The sequence below is a fragment of the Aplysia californica genome, unplaced genomic scaffold, assembly GCF_000002075.1.
Source record: "Aplysia californica isolate F4 #8 unplaced genomic scaffold, AplCal3.0 scaffold00132, whole genome shotgun sequence".
In the NCBI taxonomy this organism is placed as follows: domain Eukaryota; kingdom Metazoa; phylum Mollusca; class Gastropoda; order Aplysiida; family Aplysiidae; genus Aplysia; species Aplysia californica.
Window position 1 is genome coordinate 800,963 of NW_004797402.1, and position 6,914 is coordinate 807,876.

The following is a 6,914-nucleotide window of genomic DNA, read 5'->3' on the forward strand; positions in this document are numbered from 1 at the left end:
AGAGGAATTTCAGTTACCACGGACTCTTAAGCTAAGGAAATAATCAATCTTTGACGGCCATTTTCTCACTAATTTTTCCTCTGAAAACAGGTGACCTCCAACCTCCTTCATTTGCAAATATCTCCACTTGTATGCAAGATCAATGGACCTTTTTTTTCATCCAAGTAGAGACAAGTGAACAAGCTTTAAGGTGATACCAATAACTCTACATGCCCAAAAATTGACGAGAGCCTGATTCCACCATGCTGCCTCACATATTGAAACTGGCGTAAATTGATATCTTTTCGGTTTCGAGAATGCCTTGTTGTCTGTTCCTTCTTTCTGTTTTTTGTTTGTTCGTTGTTGTTGTTTGGGAGTGTTGTTGTTTTAGTGTTGTTGGTTTTTTTGGGGGGTGATAATTTTTCTTTATAGGGGGGTGGGGGTGGGGGAGGGGTGATGTCCAAATAAATAATTAGAAGGAAATGCTCCGAATATCTGGAACGTTTCTACTATCCATTCAGTATTTGCAGTAAGGGAAATGACCCAATTTTGACGGCGAAAGGTCTTGTCAAAATGTTTGTGTTTTAGCACCTTTGAAATGGCAGCTTGCACTGTATGCTTACCGGGAATTTGAGATTGTTTCAGAATGCAATCATATCTGCTGAGGAAATACAATAGGTTATAAAGCGCATGGAGCTTGCAGCTGAGTGGGGGTTTGCGCTACATGAATGCTATTTTTCATTATTATTACTGAATGTGCTGACATTTAATATACGTAGGTACTTGAACGAGCCATTTTAAATCATTATCTCTGTCAGCAGGTTGCATCATTTATATCTTTAGTAACAGGGTTCACAAAGTCAAAGCGAAAATTAAAAACAGGTCACAAAAAGTGGTGCACCTTTTAATCAATGAGTTAAAATTAGATTTAGCAATTCCCCCATAAAAGCAGATGTTTAACGCTATGTACTTTACTCTGTGTTGCTTGTATTGCTCGTACTCGCAGTAATTTTATGGTAATACTTTGGGACTGTAGTTAGAAGCAACAATAAAGCAGGCTCACGTACAGAATCTATTTTCGCCGTAATTTAGGCTAGGTTAAGTCTTTAATATTTGCAAATGTTACTTGCCCTTCTCGCCCATAACGTGAGGAGACTTGATTGAATAACGTCAGTGGTTACGCCTCTTTGGAAATGTTTGTAGTTGGTGGAGCAGATGCTGTGTTTACGTACTCCGCACTGAGCAGGATTGTTATAGGTTCAACTTTCAGATCGTGTCGCTTGAAAGTACACCGTGTGTTAATAGAAAAATATATTAGTAAAAAAAAATTACACCTGTTCGTGTCACCTTTTTGGTGCCGTTCTCTCGTCCATGATCTATTCTTGGTGTGAAGAAGTGAGTGTGCCAAGCAAGCTCTTGGTGACCTTGCCGGCAAGAAACAAAAGAATCCCTGCGTAGTCCGATCCTAAATTATCGAAAATGGGCCGATAGGAGTTTTTACAATTTCTTATATTTTTACAATAAGACGTTAGGGCGAGAACTCGATACCTGTACAGGAAATGAAATTCTCAGATGGCGGTCCAGTTTCGGTTAGGAAGTTCCCTTTCGTTTTCCGAGATAAAAAATAGGAATAGCAGAAGAATAAAAATAGCACCCCCTTGAGCAGGCAGAGTGGTTGCTGTTCATCGATCTATGATCAGCTGTTCCCAAAGTACGGGGTAATTCCCAGGAAGTGCCACCATGATTTGGAGGATCAGAGAGAGGAGTGAACCATCGTGTAGTGTAGGATCTTTGTCCCGGCACACCGGGAAAACCCTGACAATTCGTGCCCCGCTTAGATTTGAGCCTCCGTTGTTCCCATCAAGGGTCAAGGTGGTAACCTTCTGCGCCACCGCTGCAGGCTTCTCGCTTTCTTGGCAACCGACATTTAAAAAAAATAATTTTAAAATCCGAAATAAACTTCCAAAGATCATCAATTCCATCAGGTCGGCTCCCTGTTCTGTCTGGGAAAGCCAATAATAGTGGATTACGTCATCAGTTTGGTAGCCAGGTAAAGGTCTTGTTTCGAAGTTTTCCTTCTTTAAAAACAGTCGTCTTTCCCCTTGACGTCACGACTGCCGCCATGTTGTCCCCCACAGAGTGAAGACCCCGGATGTGCGTAGTTGATAAAGTGAGTTCCTAACAGAGACCCCAAGTGCACCTTTACCAGGCGCCTCGGAGATGTGGCATGAGTGATCGATTCCTCACACTCAGAGATTTGGTCAAAGATCGTACATAGAAGATGGTTCGGGGGGCTCTCGTGGCCTAGAGGTTAAGGTGTTGGCCTCTCATTCAAAGGTCCCGGGTTCGAATCCGGGTAGCGACCAAAAAATTTTCTTCTCTAAAATTGTCTCCTTTTCACCTCCTTTCCTGCTCTCTAACAATGTTCTGTTGTCTGCTTTCATTTCCACTTTCTGCCCCCATCCCCTCACCTCCTTTGCCCCCTCCTCTGGGCTCCTGACTCTTTCTGCAGCCTTTCTACTGCTACTCCTATGCCCCCCCCCCTTACCGCTGTCTATCTGCCACACCCCTGATCTTCTGGTAGGAAAGATCTACACCTAGCCTTCTCGGACAAGGGCGAAAAATCTCGGAGGGCCCGTGTGCAAGTTGCGCACGTTAAAGATCCCTTGGTGGTCTAAAATCGATAAGAGTAGGCTTCGGCCGCCACCCGGGCAAAATTCAAAATTTCCTACCAACTGAAAATATTAGGTGTGTCCTGCGCGCTCATATGACCTATGCAGTTGCGAGCGCCGTAAAACACTTTACCAAAAAAAAAAGAAAAAAATAGAAGATGGTTCACTCAGGCAAAAAGGTGTCCGTGGAAGTGAAAGTCCGCGCATTGCTTCAGATGGCGCTGCATGTCTTTGTTTTGAAGTTCTCTTTCGCTTCTCCATGAGAAGAATAGGAATAGCATGAGCACAGTTTGTTACATTCACTTTTATTGTTTTTCACACAAGTAGGGTAACTTTGTTTGCAAAGTCCGCACTTTTTCAAAGAGGGCACCTCCGAATTTTGAGGACATTTTTAAATTGGCTCAAAGAGAGAGTGAACTATATTGTTATACACATCTTTGATTTGGTTTTAGTGGATCGATTCCTCACAGGCAGAAGTTTGGTATGAGTGACTCGAGTCCTCTCATTCATGGATGTGGTAAAAGAGAATCGATTCCTCGCATTCAGAGGTGCCATAAACGAGGCATTATCAAGGTAATTTGCATATTATGGTCAGTAAATTTGAGTTCCCAGTTACGAAGTCCAAACTTTTCATACTGCGAAGGTTGCACTAGTTCTGGATGATTCATTCAACGCGCGGGGCGCAGAACAGAGAGGCACTCGGTTGACGAAAGCTTCCAACAGAAAAGGCGATGAATGCCCACAACCAAATTGAGTTGTAGAACTATATCTTGGAGAGAGAAAAAAATCCTACTGATTCCTTCTTCCTAGGGCAAGGGCAAGGATAAGGATAAGAGTAAGGGTATGAGTACGTTTCTAAGGTCGTTAAGGTTTCACTTTACGATTGTGAGCTTCTTTTTTCTTCCAATAAGGTCGTGGGCATTTGTGCGGTGAGAAGATAGTCAGTCATGAACCGGAATCTTCTGTCGTCTGTCACAGGAATTTATTTCCTCGTGATGATTTCCACGGTAAGTGTTACAGTTTTTTAAATAATGTGTCGCTATGTTTACCTGACAAAAACAAAATGCCAAAAACAAAACAAAATAACTTACAACTGTGTTGTTGTCCATGCTCTTTAGTTTTGATTTTCATCTAGAATGTGTGTCCCCCCCCCCCCAACCACTACCCCCACTCCTCAAATTGAATCCTGAAGTAACAAAATTTGATTTTTTAAAAAGGTATTCGGTTTGAATATTAGATGCGGTGTACGCGCTTTTGTTTATATACAAAAGCATGTTAAAAATTGATGGTTTTTGTGTCTCCTTACATTTTTGCTTTCTTTCTGTTCACACAAAAGTAAATAATAACTTGGAGAGTAAAAGCCTAAAGAGTTATAGAGTAATACAGAATTGAAGAAACAACTAAATATTCTTTTACGCTAGACAAAAATAGACATTTCAACTTTTTCAAAGTAAAGTTTTTAAAATATATCACTTTTTAAAAAGTCAAAATTAGAAAAAAACCAACCCAAAAGCATCAGCGGGTGGGTGCAGGCTGGGAAAAGGGGGGTTGGAGGGGGTGGTGAGATGACGCTATTCATTGTGCTTTATCGCAGTCTGTTTTCACCAAGTGATTTCGAGATGAGATTCCTCTAGAAAGCCTCTTGTAAGAAGCGCAACTTTCCAACTCGAGAGATGACGTAATACATCATGTATAATAAGAAATATCTCAGTACGAAACAGATGTGAGTTCGATGTAAAAGTAGGAAGGACAATGTTACTTTTATCGAGTATTTCCTTTGTTCTACGTTGATGTATTCCGGGCACTGCCCTGATTGGCCCGGACAGGTAAGGTCTTCTCAGCAGCCGGTCTCTTGAAATAAAAAAAGCTATGTCGATGGCAATAAACTAAGAGCATCAGAATTATGAGGTTCTTATTTTGGTTTTTCTAATAAATAAATAAATAAATAAATAAATAAATAAATAAATAAATAAATAAATAAATAATTTTTTTAATTTAGCTATTTATTTACTTATTATTTATTCATTTATTTATGTATTTATTTATGTATTTATTTATTTATTTGTTTATTTATTTGTTTATTTATAATTTGTTTATTTGTTTATTAAATTATTTTAGAAACATTTGAGACTTTCAACGACGGGGAAAATTAAATGAGACATTGCTGAAAGATGCTCGAATAAACTGCTCACTAACAGATTCAATTATGAAGAGGCAATAATTAATGTAGTTTCTGGGACACTTGAATAGACACAAAGGCCTTGAACAATCTCTTCTCGTTGGACAAAAATGGAAGGGAAAAAGAGACACGAGTCAACCAGAAACAACTTACTGAAAAAGTTGACTAAATGGGTTATTGGGAAAGACCTAGAAAATAATCACGTAAGTGGATGAGAGTGGCAGGACTTACTGCAAAGAAAAGCAACGAATTCACAAACACTCTTCAGGAGACAGCAGAGAAAGCTAGTCACTGGATCTGGTTGAAGCGAGAGGACCCAGGCTGGAATGAATCCAAAAGTTGGCAGCAGAGGAAAACAGTCGAACTAACATGGAGACCTCACATCGGTGAGGGGGCTCGGTGCGTCAGAAAAGCTGTAGAGAGGAAGAGCCCGAAACAGCGATGCATTCTCTCTTGATGATCTCCATGCCAGAGTCCGGGATACGGAGCGTTCGGCTGTGAGCAGTGCATACGGCTGTTTAGACTATGTAGAGCAACTGAACAAGGCAAACCGTGATCGCCAATATTTGCTCTTGATCTGACACTTTGCTATCTCAGAATTTCAACGTTCTCTCTGGCATTTTGGCCCTTTTGAGTTAATAAGACCATGAGGTCAGAAGCAAAATGTCAGACAGCGTGGTGGAATCAGGCTCTTGTCAAAATAATCAAAATGAAGAAACTTGCATTTTTCCACAGGTTTGTGAATTTTTATCAAATTTCTGTTTTTTTTTGGCTCAACACCTTTCATGCCTATTAAAGAACTCATTTCTGTGTGGATTGTTTATAAAAACGTTGACTAAAGGCACAAAAAATGTAAATTTTCAGTTACCACGGATTCTTAAGCTAAGGAAATAACTAATCTTTGAGCCCTTTTCTCTCTAATTTTCTCTCTAAAACAGGTGACCCCTACCTCCTTCTTTCTCAAATATCTCGAATTGTATTCAAGATAAATGAATTTTTTTCCATCCAAATAAAGACAAGTGAAAAAGCTTTAAGATGATACCAACAACTCTACAAGCCTCAAAATTGACGAGAGCCTGATTCCACCGCGCTGCCTCACAAATATTCTCCCTGCTCTATCAAACTCGTAGAATTATTCGTCGGAGTTGTTATCAAGATATTCAACGAATTGCATTCGAAAACAATTCACAGGATGTGAAACTCGAAATCTTTGACGTCAAAGTTCTCCAAACTTTTTACTGAGCAGATACAACTTTGTAATTCTGAGGTAGTGATTTCATAAAGAGAATGTCGTTTGGGACGCATCCTATTTAGGTTACAATATGTGTCACGACGTAGTGGAATCAGGCGCTCGTCAATTTTTGGGAATGTGGAGTTATTGGTATTATCAGAAAGCTTATTCATTTGCCTTGATTTCTATTTTAAAAAACCCCCACCCATCTATCTCGAATAGAAGTAAAAAAATATTGGCGATTGAAGGAAGTGCGGGTAGCGTGGTATCAGAGGTAAAATAATCGAGAAAATAGCCGCGCCGCCAATGTTTGGTAACATCTTTTGCTTGAGAGTCCTTGAAGACTGGAAACTTACATATTTGGTGCCATTAATCAACGTTTGTCAGTAAAATTGAAATGGAAATGTATTTATATGGACATAAAAGGTTTTGCGACCAAAAAAAAATACAATAAAAATTGCCAAACTGAAGGAAAAATACGTTTCTTCGGTTTTTTTTAAATTGATGAGCGCTTGATATCACCACAATGACTCACATATAAGTAGTGACCACACAAAACTGTTGTTGTTTCAGTGTCACATGCTACGTCTTCCCTCGCTGCTGCCTGATGGCGTTGTCTTCACCGTCACCCCGCCTAGAGTGGTCAACGGACTCGACTACAACACACCGCTGCTCAAACTACACTGCTCATATGTCGGTAGGTTCATGGCACTGCCAGTTTTCCATCGTTTCCATAGACCTGAATTATTTATTTAACAGATATCCTAGATTGTGCGCTGCCATGGCCGCCTATCTTTTCTGTCTGAAAAATAGAAAGAAAAAAAAGCTTCGGAGCGAAGCGTGCGCACCATGG